Genomic DNA, 12,039 nt, shown 5'->3' on the forward strand with positions numbered 1-12,039 from the left:
TGAGATCCAATTGTTTTAGGAGCAGGCAGTCAGTAGATGACGCACAATAGAGCTATTCAATTGTTTCTCCATTCGGGCACGATCACCTGCCAGGGTCTGCATTTCAGCTCATACCCCCAGGTGGTGGCGAGCTGAAATGATCGAAAACTTAAGGGGGGTACTCACGGAGCGATATTCTAAGCAATCTGACTAGATTGCTTAGAATTTGAGGATTATCGCTCCGTGAGTACCCCCTACAGCGATAACGATGCGCAGCCCCGCGCATCACTATCGCTGGTGCTAGATTGGCCTGCATGCACCCGCTGGGTTAAATGAGCGCTCCCCCCCCCCTAGTCTCCCCCCGCACGCTCAGCACACATCGCGCTGTGCTGAGCGGCGGGAGAGGTGTGTGCTGAGCGGTTCGCTCAGCACACATCTCTCCCACATCGGCCTGTCAATATGGGCCTTTACCCATAAGTGCGAAAACAAATCTAATTGAATATCGCCCCTCAGGATCTCCCATCACTTTACACGAGAGATTGGGATTGATAAGCAATTGAATCTCTCCCTAACTCTCCACACTAGTCTCCAAATTACATTAACTATACCAGTCCCAGCATTAACCCAACTTATCGGTCCACGTATGAAATGGCCAGACCAGTCCCCAAATTACATAATTCCCCACAGCTTCCAAATTATAATAATAATGCCCCATCACACTTACTGGCTCTATGTTACGTTCTTTGTGCTCCAAACGAATGATATGGAGTGGTATGTTCCGAGCACAAGAACGTGACGTTGAAATGATGACAAGGTATAAATAATAACCCCTAGCAACCTAACTCCATTGTTTCACCTGCGTGGCCCGTCTACGCCTGCGAGACTATGTGTTCTTGGGCCCACGGCAGCCGCGTTTGATGGGCGGATTAGGTCTGCCCAACTCCGATGCCCCCCGGTCTTAGTATGAGACAAGGCATAAACGGAGATGGGATGATAACAAGGGGACCTCTAACTAAACACAAAAACTGAGCTAGGGGCTACTTCAAAACAACAAACTAATGGTATGTGCGGCACGGCCGCCAAAAGGAAAGGAAACCAAGGTACGCTATCCAAACCCTACATGGCACAGCCGTATACCAGGAAGGACAGCTATGGCGGAACACCTCCGCAAAAACACCAAAAGGAACAAGAATAAACTGAATTCCAAGGCCGAAAGGCGCGACTGAAGGCCGCTACTCACATCACCGGGAACAACCGTAAGCGAACCGGAATCTTCGGATCTCTAATGCAGGAGACGACTGGCAGGAAGGCAGGGAGAAGTACAAGGATTGGCTTTCGACACCAGGAGTCAGGACCACCAGAACAAGATGACTGGACTACAGAACACCGGACAGGAATTTTCTCCAGAGCAGGAACAGCTCACAGGAAGCTATCACCGGCGTCTGTGTAATGCACAGAGACAGAATATAACAGGGAGCCCTCCAATAGCTGCAGAGAACCTAATTAGTGATGTCGTGCAGCTGCCTTGCTGCACGACTCAGAGCTAGACAGGTGTACTTGATTTACATGGCAACGGGGAACGCGGTCCGCCTGTGGCGTCCCCGTTGCCATGGACCCGGTGGCTCGGTGCGCACGGCGTCCTAGCGTTGCCAGGGACCGGGCGGGTCAGCGCGCCCGGCGTCCTGGCGTTGCTAGGTGCCCGGCGGCTCAGCGCGCACGGCGTCCTGGCGTTGCTAGGCGCCGTGCGGGGCAACAGGGAGTCGCGGCAGCAAAGACTGTTACTCGGTGAGAGCCGCCGCGCCTAACACTCTGTTGAATTGTATGTGAGGTAGACCCATTGGTATAACTGATAAATTATGTTTAATTGCAGCTCCAGAAGGAGCTGGCCTCCATCAATGCAGGTGTTTGAAGGAAGAAGAGGAATGGTTCAGGGTGGCTGGTTCTGCAGAAGGGCAGCAATACCTGGACTACGCATGGGGTCCAAACAGAAGCTCTGGCTCTGCTAAGGCTAGTCAAGACATTCCACTAAAATAACTTCTATCAGTGCCGTAACTAGACATTTTAGCGCTGTGTGCAAGAAACAGCATCGGCGTGCCTCCCCCCACATACCAAAATAGGGCAAGTGCGCGCCATAGGCATGCACCAAAAATATAGGGGCAGGGTTTACTGAGGAAGGGGCTTGGCCTCAAATTAATACCAATTCATATTACGCTGCACAGTAGTCTCCATTATTCAAATAACGCTGCACAGTAGTCTCCATTATTCAAATAACGCTGCACAGTAGCGCCACTTACACACATTACACCAGGTAGAGCCTCTTTTACACATTATGCCAGGTAGAGTCCCTGTCACACATAACGCCAAGCGGAGCCCCTGTCACATATTACACCAGGTAGAGCCCCATTTTACACATTACTCCAGGTAGAGCCCCTATCACACATTACGCCAGGTAGATTCCCCTTTTACACATTATGGCAGGCAGAGCTCCCTTTTACACATTACGACAGGCAGAGCTCCCTTTTACACATTACAGCAGGCAGAGCTCCCTTTTACACATTACGGCAGGCAGAGTTCCCATTTACACATTACGGCAGGTAGAGTCCCCTTTTACACATTACGGCAGGTAGAGCTCCCTTTTACACATTACGGCATGTAGAGTCCCCTTTTACATATTACGGCAGGCAGGGCTCCCTTTTACACATTGCGGCAGGTAGAGTCCCCTCTTACACATTACGGCAGGTAGAGTCCCCTTTTACACCGTACGGCAGGTAGAGTCCCCTTTTACACAGTACACCAGGTAGAGTCCCCTTTTACACAGTAGACCAGGTAGAGTCCCCTTTTACACAGTATAGTAGTATAGTATTGTGTAATAAAGTGTAAAGTTGTGTAGTGTGAACAGGGGCGGATTGGGATAGAAAACCAGCACGGGAAATTTCTGGAAGCAGCCCTAATGTAGGTGAGTCTGTTGAGGGGGTGGGGTTTGTTAAGGGGCGGGTACCCTCTGCATAGGGCCTGATTCTGAGTCGGAGGCAGTTGCAGCCTTCCTTGCCTCTTTTGCTGCAGTTGTGTCTGTGACTTTACGCTAATGTCGCTACAAAGTCCTTCTGTCTTTCGGTTGCACCATTCGGTTTCGGTTGCACCATTAAACTTGCAGCAGCCCTATGCTAGGTGCGTCTCTGTTCAGCAACTTGCCAGTTTCACTCCAATAACACGCCCATAGGGGGTAATTCCAAGTTGATCGCAGCAGGAATTTTTTAGCAGTTGGGCAAAACCATGTGCACTGCAGGGGAGGCAGATATAACATTTGCAGAGAGCGTTAGATTTGGGTGGGTTATTTTATTTATGTGCAGGGTAATACTGGCTGCTTTATTTTTACACTGCAAATTAGATTGCAGATTGAACTCACCACACCCAAATCTAACTCTCTCTGCACATGTTATATCTGCCTCCCCTGCAGTGCACAAGTTTTTGCCCAGTTGCTAACAGAATTCCTGCTGCGATCAACTTGGAATTACCCCCATACTGCGTTACAGCTGCGTCTGATTAGTCAACCCTCTGTAACCGCCTAGGAACGTCCAACACAAATGCCAGTACATCATGAAAACTGACATAACGTTTTGTTCCGATAGTAAACTTGCCCTTGAGAAACCTTATTTTAAAGTAGCAAAGGTTACCATTTGTATACAGGCACACACAGTAATGTTAATGCATATCAGAAATTGCCAATTCATTTATTAGTTTATGTCAAATGGTCTAATCTGGCCCTGCCTGGCACCACACCTCATCGACTATAACCCCCCCACTTACCACCACTCCTTGGCATCACACCTTGTCCACTTCTGTTCCCCCCACTCCATGGCCCTATACCTCATAGTGCCCCCAGCTGTGTTTTTTTGTTATTGTGCCCCCATCAGAATTTTTCTTCTAGTGCCCTCTTCTGCATTTTTTGTTATCATGCCCCAATGTCTGCTTTTTTCTTCTAATGCGTCCCTCTGTCTGCATTTTTCTACTAGTGCCCCATCTACTACTGCCCTCCTGTCTGTATTTTCTTAGCATTCCCCCTGTCTGTATTTTCTTAGCATGCCCCCTTTCATTATTTTCTTAGCATTCCCCTGTCTGAATTTTCTTAGCGTGCCCCCTTTCTGTATTTTCATAGCGTGCCCCCGTCTGTATTTTCATAGCATGCCCTCTTTCTGTATTTTCGTAGCGTGCCCCCGTTCTGTATTTTAGTAGCATGCCCCCTTTCTGTATTTTTGTAGCGTGCCCCATTTCTGTATTTTCGTAGCGTGCCCCCGTCTGTATTTTCATAGCATGCCCTCTTTCTGTATTTTCGGAGTGTGCCCCCTTTCTGTATTTTCGTAGCGTGCCCACTTTCTGTATTTTTGTAGCGTGCCCCCGTCTGTATTTTCGTAGTGTGCCCCTTTTCTGTATTTTCGTAGCATGCCCCCTTTATGTATTTTCGTATCGTGCCCCCTTTCTGTATTTTCGTAGTGTGCCCTCTTTCTGTATTTTTGTAGCGTGCCCCCTGTCTGTATTTTCGTAGCATGCCCCCTTTCTGTATTTTCGTAGCGTGCCTCCATCTGTATTTTCGTTGTGTGCCCCCTTTCTGTATTTTCGTAGCATGCCCCCTTTCTGTATTTTCGTAGTGTGCCCTCTTTCTGTATTTTCGCAGTGTGTCCCCTTTCTGTATTTTCGTAGCATGCCCTCTTTCTGTATTTTCATACCGTGCCCCCTTTCTGTATTTTCGTAGCGTGCCCCATCTGTATTTTCGTAGTGTGCCCTCTTTCTGTATTTTAGTTGCGTGTCCTCTTTCTGTATTTTCGGAGCGTGCCCCCGTCTGTATTTTCGTACCGTGCCCCCTTTCTGTATTTTCGTAGCGTGCCCTCTTTCTGTATTTTCGTAGCGTGCCCCCGTCTGTATTTTCATACCGTGCCCCCTTTCTGTATTTTCGTAGCGTGCCAGTATTTTCTTAGCGAGTCTTCTGTGTTTTCTTAACATGCCCCTGTAATTGCAATCTGTAATTGCCTGCTATAATGTGTACTCCCCCTCCTTCTTTATGTACCTGATAGATATTTGCTGTCCTTCCCCCACCCATGCTCCTCAAATACTGTACTTACCAAGAAAGGTGGTCTTCTTCCTTGTGTCTTCTCCTGGCTCCATACTGAGGCATAACGCATCTGCATTACATCATGCGAGCCATTCTGCTGTTGGAACTCAGCACCGGGTGCATCTGCTGCCTGGTCTGAACACTGCATAGAAGGCATCGGCACTGCCCCTTTCGCCACTGGTCGGTGGTCCTCAGGATCGGTGTGAAGCTGCCTGGAGTGCAGTCCCAGGCTGAGACGATGAGTCCATGGCTCTGTGCACTGAGAGGTCTGTGCTTGCAGCAGAGCGCTTCCGCTCCCACTGCACACCAATGGTTGCAGGGAGGAGGCAAGGTGAGTTTGGACAGCGCTGCCGCTGGCTATATGCAGCGACCAGCGGCATGGAGCTTGGGGCTGCAGGCGCTAGGAACAGGGGAGCGGGAGGAGCGCCCCTCAAGGAGGGAATATGCGGCCACTCTGGATGTATGTACAAGGTGAGCCCACAGGGCAAATGCGCTGTGGGCAATACACCTTCTGCACACACCTGGTTACGGCCCTGACTTCTATCTTAAGCTGGGTACAGCTTTGTGATTATTCGGTTGATCTATTCATACAGGATATATCATACTAATACACACATTTCAGTTTTCTCATATATTCCTTTGGTCCTGGAATGGTTTATCTCCCAAAGCATAACCTTCCTAGTGCGCCCAACATGGCTACCCTACCTTATACACTTGTGGATTTGATGAAAAATGTAATGGACCTGATGGTTATGTTGGTACCCTAGTCCTAGCGTTAGGAAGTTGCAATCTTCCATTTGGTGTCATCTCTTCTAGGCGTGACCTAATCCACCCAGGGTAATCCTACATAGTGCACCTAAACTGGTTGGCTCGCCTGGTACCTTTTGTGGGTGGAATATATAATCCGTGGACGTTATAGCTCAAAATGTCTGAACAAAGCCTGCATTATGCTTATTGTACACTCTAGGTTTAGTTGTTCTTAATTATTTCTGTTTTTCAACTTGCTGTAATTCTAATGCCTTTGTACAATGTACCATGCACACTCGGTCCTCAGAACCCCAAACAGTTCATGTTACCCAGGTCGCTTAGCAGGTGCACAGGTGTACTCATTACTCATTGCTACATTTTAAAAGATCCACGGGTGGAGCTAATTATTTCACTGGTGATTCTGTGAGGAGACCTGGAAAATATGAACTGTTTGCAGTCCTGTGGACCAAGTTTGAGAACCATTGACTTAAACCATAATTAATTTTAACCACCCCCAGTGCCCTGGTGTGTCTACCCTTACACACATTTGCAAAGAGACATGCTTTTTATTCAATACCTATAGTAATATTAAAAATACAGTATAATAAAAGAGGACTGGTTAAAGAACAGATCTTTGGGATTTTCCTCTGAATACCTCACTCTTCTAAATTCATTCAAGTCACTACAACTCTCTTTTAATCAATGCCAGCATGAATCCAAACCCATTCCAATGTATTTATCAATCTTCAATGTGGGACAATGTCAAAAGATAAACTTCACCTCTGGCTCCTGCTAGATTTACTACCTACGTCAGAAGAAACTGATGACATTGGTGGTTCTCAGCCTAATGATAGGCTACTTACAAGTGTCCCAGAGGTGTCATTGGCTCCTAGTGAATTGAGCAGTATTATAATGGCTCAGTTATGCCAATGGCTAATAGTGGATTATTGTGCTCATAAATATTGAATAAGCTTATAAACCGGAAACCTCTATTGTGTGTCAGTTATGAGTACATTTTATGTAGATTGTCAGCTTTCAAAATCTACATACTATGTACAACTTAAAGGAAAATACCACCTAAGTGGATCTCTCATTAAGGGTAAATGTGCAAAAATACACCATAAGAATCTATTTCCAAATATAGCCCATATCTTACCTGTAACAAATTGCTTACTACACACTGTAGTAAAGATTACCTAGCATTTACCTCTACTCGCCACCCTCAGCGGGCTGGCCTTACTCAGTCTTCTGTCTACAGCTGGGCCCCACGGCTGCAACTATTTATTATCATGGCTAGCAAGGTGGTGTAACAATTATCATCACTTCCTTACAGAACTGAGGTTGTGAGTTCAATTCCCAGTTATCGACAATCAATGGAGAGTGTGTATGTTCTCCCTGTATTTGTGTAGATTTCTTCCAGGTCATCAGATTTCCTCCCACACTCCAAAAACGTATTTGTAAACTAATTGGATTCTGACAAAAATTAGCACTAGTGCATGTGTTTCTAATTGTATTTTAGGCAGGGGCGTAGCCAGAACATTGTGGGCCCCATGGCAACATTTTGAAGGGGCCCCCATCCCAATGCTTCTAGAGAGACATCTCTCTGTAGCAGTTGTTAATTTTATGCCTTATAATAGTGCCCTAGTTCAATTTCAGAACCATAATAGAGCCTTATTCAATGTTATGCCCCATAGTAGTGCCCTAGTTTCTTTTATGAATCTTAAGTTCACCTTATGTCACATTTCAGAGCTGCCAGTACACATTTAGCTGCACAGTACCCCCAATTCACATTGGGGGTAATTCCAAGTTGATCGCAGCAGGAATTCTGTTAGCAATTGGGCAAAACCATGTGCACTGCAGGGGAGGCAGATATAACAAGTGCAGAGAGAGATAGATTTGGGTGTGGTGTGTTCAATCTGCAATCTAATTTGCAGTGTAAAAATAAAGCAGCCAGTATTTACCCTGCACAGAAATAAAATAACCCACCCAAATCCATCTCTCTCTGCACGTTATATCTGCCTCCCCTGCAGTGCACATGGTTTTGCCCAACTGCTAAAAAATTTCCTGCTGCGATCAACTTGGAATTACCCCCATTATGTTGTATAGTGCTCCCCAGTCATATTGTGCCTCATTATAGTGCCTCGGTTCATATTATATAACATTAAAATGCCCTCCGGTTGATTTTATACCAAACTACAATGAGTAGGTACAAAAATGTATATAACACATGTAACTTTGACAGGGAAGGTGGGCCCCTCTAAGCTCTGGGCCCCATAGCAGCTGCACTGCCTGGACCTATGGTAGCTACGCCCTTGATTTCAGGAAATTAAGACTGTAAGCTCCAATGGGGCCGGGACTCTCAAATTGTGTATATTTTCTGTGCAGTGCTGCGTAAATTGGTGGCGCTACTTAAACTATGATGACAATAATACTAATCCTTGATTTTAAAAAGAAAAATGCAACGAGCTATACTGGATGCTTTAGACAGAACGCCCTAAATGGCCTTCCCATTGTAAATCACAGAAGGTGCAAGTCCAATATGCACTTTAATAGAGAATGTATATAGTAAACAGTAATAGACAGGAACCTTTGTGGCTGCTTTGCACATTTATCCCCTAAAACAAAATATACACTTCAGTGAGGCTTTCATATACCTTGCTGCCCTCATTTATATTCAGGAATAGTAATCTGTTAATCCGGTGGCTGACCGAAAAAAAACTTTGAGAGCTAAAAAAAAAAAAAAAAAGTCAGGAACATGAAAGTGGATGTGGCTGAGAATGAATGGAATAAACAAGGTAGCCTTTGGCTTCTCCGCATGATGAGAACCACATGGGGATCAGCAAGGTGAGAGGATTGCATGGGCGGAGCTTTGCTAAACAAATTAAAGACAAACACAATCTGTTTTTTAAGTCAACATTCTCCCTGGTTTAGAAAAAAAAAACCTTGTAAAGTGTTGATGTTGGTAAACACAAACCGTGTTACTCCCTAGTGGTTACACTACAAATAATAAATAGGAATAGAGCATTGAAAAAAAACATAATGATTTCAGTGTAATTCTTTGAAAAGTCACCTTGGTATATTTTATTATTAAAAAATCTGTTAGATTTGTGTATGCAAATACCCCTAACAATGTATCAGTGTGCACAGAGACAGAATTTTATTATGTAACCACAGCTGCATTGAGAGCAGAAATATTTTCCTAACGGCTATTAATGCTGGAGTTCAGAGACGAAAACCTGTTTGGGTGGATCATATTTTGGGTTTAATAAAACGGTACGGTGGTTTCTATTACCTATTTATAAAACTGAATTGGTTTTCTGGTGGAGGGAAAAGGAGGGGGTTGGGCAATAAAAGAGAATTAGAGAACACTATCAGAAATTCCCTAATGGTGCCTTAGAGGTACACACTGATCTTGTGACTTCAGTCTGAGCCTGGTGATAGAGCTGCCACACTCCTTGTTTTAGTTCAGAGTACAGATTTCAACAGCACAGCATGACACCCAGTGGCTATAAAAGGACACTTCAAAAAGATCTTTTTAATACATAAATATAAAGGGCCATTTCATTCCTATAGGTTGCCTGAAATGTTTCTATATGTAACGATCTGGCTCCATCAATATAAACAGACTGTATCTGCAAGCTTGAAGCCTGATCAAACAGAATTTGTGTCATTAGCTTACACAATGGAAGTCTATATTGTATTCTGTCTTGCAAGATACTTATAAGAAGTGAAATGGCTTGCTTCACATAAATGCATCAATGAAAACAAAAACGTTGCTTTTCCCAAATTATAGAATTTCAAATGCCTCTCTTAATTTCTACAGGCTAGGCTGTCAAGAAAGAAAAAAAAAACTGAAGCTGTTTCTCCTTAAATTACTAGCAGAGTGAATGGTAATTGTAAGCAGATGGCCTTTTATTTGTGGGTTAAGAATAATTACCCTTAGGACCGGACTAAGCTTATATCAATCAGTTCTCCTGAACAGATGACTAGGTAGAGAGATATATTTTTCTTCTCTGTTTTAAACAGATATCAACCTTTACAGCTAAAGAATTAGAAACCAGGAAAAAAAATAAATGCAAAGTTTAGAAACTCAAATTTTATTATCAGTTTATTTTTTGTAACCTGCAATAACCCAAGTAATTTACTGGTCTAGCAAAACAAGTGCATCTTAAATTATCTTAACACATTTAGCTGATCCATAAGTAATTGTATAATTGGAAGTAATGTCAGGCATATTTTAGTTTAATGGATTCCTGATAAGATGCATGATAGGAGCTGTCAATTGTGTGCCTTTATCCAAGTAGGAGATACTGGAGTGACCTAGCCTTAGGGTCTGCTATTGTATTATTTTCCAAGAGTAAATCTGTTCCGCAGTAATGATTCCAATGAAACTCCTGACTCAGTGTATTAGATTACATATATATTCATTTGCTTTGAATTATATATATATATATATATATATATATATATACATATATATATATACACACACACACACATACACACATATACATACACTTGAGCCACATAAACCTGAAGGTGAGACAGACAGCATACAATATCAGCATTGAAACCCTGATTCTGGGGTAATTTTCAGATGCCAAGCTGCAGAATTAGATCCCTGGATTGCTACCCCTGAATGTATAAGCAGAATGCTGCCTCCATTAAACAGAGCTGTTTGCAAGGTATGCGAGTGTGCTGCTGATAGAGGCTGTCTAGTGTTTCATATCCATCTCTCCTCAGTGGATGGTTCCAGTCCTGTGTGTAGGAAGCAGACGCAGGGCTGTCTGGTGGGGGGATGGGAGTGCTATTGATGGATGTTGTCTAAGCACCTCCTGTGCAAGCTATAGGCACCACAAGCGGAAGCCCCGAGGGTGCAGGCATTTGCTAAGGATTTTCATTCTCTCTCGCTTTCCAAGCAGAGACCTTCACTTGGTTTATTTTCAGACAGATGCTATGTTTTATTGTGGCTGTCCAATAAATGTTCTTTAGACCATCTGACCAGGGCATGGGGCTATTGCTCCTGCTGTTGGGCTGGATGTGGTTTGCCAAAGAGCCTATTCATGAACAGATGCACAGTAATCCTTATTTTTTTTTAAACAGCATTATACTTGCAATAGACAAAGCCTTAATGCAACCTTATAGTATATGGGTTAAAAAATAAATAAAAATAACTTCAGGTCTGTAGCTCCTAGGAGCAATGTTAAAAGTAAGCAATGACATACTGTTAAGGGATTAAATTCCCAGCCTGTGCTTATTTATTATCTTTGCCAGCATACAATGATGTAATCTCTCCTGTTTTTAGCCAGTCATACCATCATTACATGGAACAGTGCATTGCAGCTTCTTTGATACCAAGATGTTCAAAGAAGACAGATGCAGGCGGAGATTTACACTATATATATATATATATATATATATATATATATATATATATATATATATATATATACACACATACATATATACATATATATATACACACACACATATACATACATACATCTATATGTTTTCTATTAAAGGGAGCGTGAGGTGAGGGTTCGCCTATAAGGTCAGGTCACCTGAGCAAATAGATCGCCAGGGGTTGGAGTGTCAGATGTGAACGCATGTAGAATAGGTAGTGTATGGAATTACAGTCCAGGCAGAGAGGATATATTTTCTGCAGCACACCAGACCCATCACACTCGCCCACACGAACTACGTCAATAATTAAAAGCACTCTACCCACTAAATATTACAGGAGCCAAACCTGCTGTGTGCTGCAGCTGTGGCACATGCATTGTAAGAAGGACAGGTCTGCATCACTCTGGCTAGACAGGCTCACATGAGTGAAATGATGCAGATGTGTAGGGGGCTGGAAGGTGGGGGTTAGCACACAAGTCATGATACCTACACAGGCTGCATACAAAGCACTAACCCGGTGTCATGTTACTACAGCACAAACCTAACAGTCTGGAGTCTAAGCTCTTATCACACGCCCAGATGCCCCCTCCTTTCCTTGCATGTAGCCTACAGTCCTGATAGATCATACAAGGCAAACATGTCTGAGTGCATTAACTATATGTTCACGTGCATGCCTGCTGATGGAACCTTCTCAAGCATGCAATAAAAAGTACATACATGTAATCAAAACTAAGTAATAGTTCATTTAATAAAAGCATCTGGCACATGCACATGTTGGACTAAGCATGTCATCAGTGTCA

The sequence above is a fragment of the Pseudophryne corroboree genome, chromosome 4 (assembly GCF_028390025.1).
Source record: "Pseudophryne corroboree isolate aPseCor3 chromosome 4, aPseCor3.hap2, whole genome shotgun sequence".
NCBI classification, from domain to species: Eukaryota; Metazoa; Chordata; class Amphibia; order Anura; family Myobatrachidae; genus Pseudophryne; species Pseudophryne corroboree.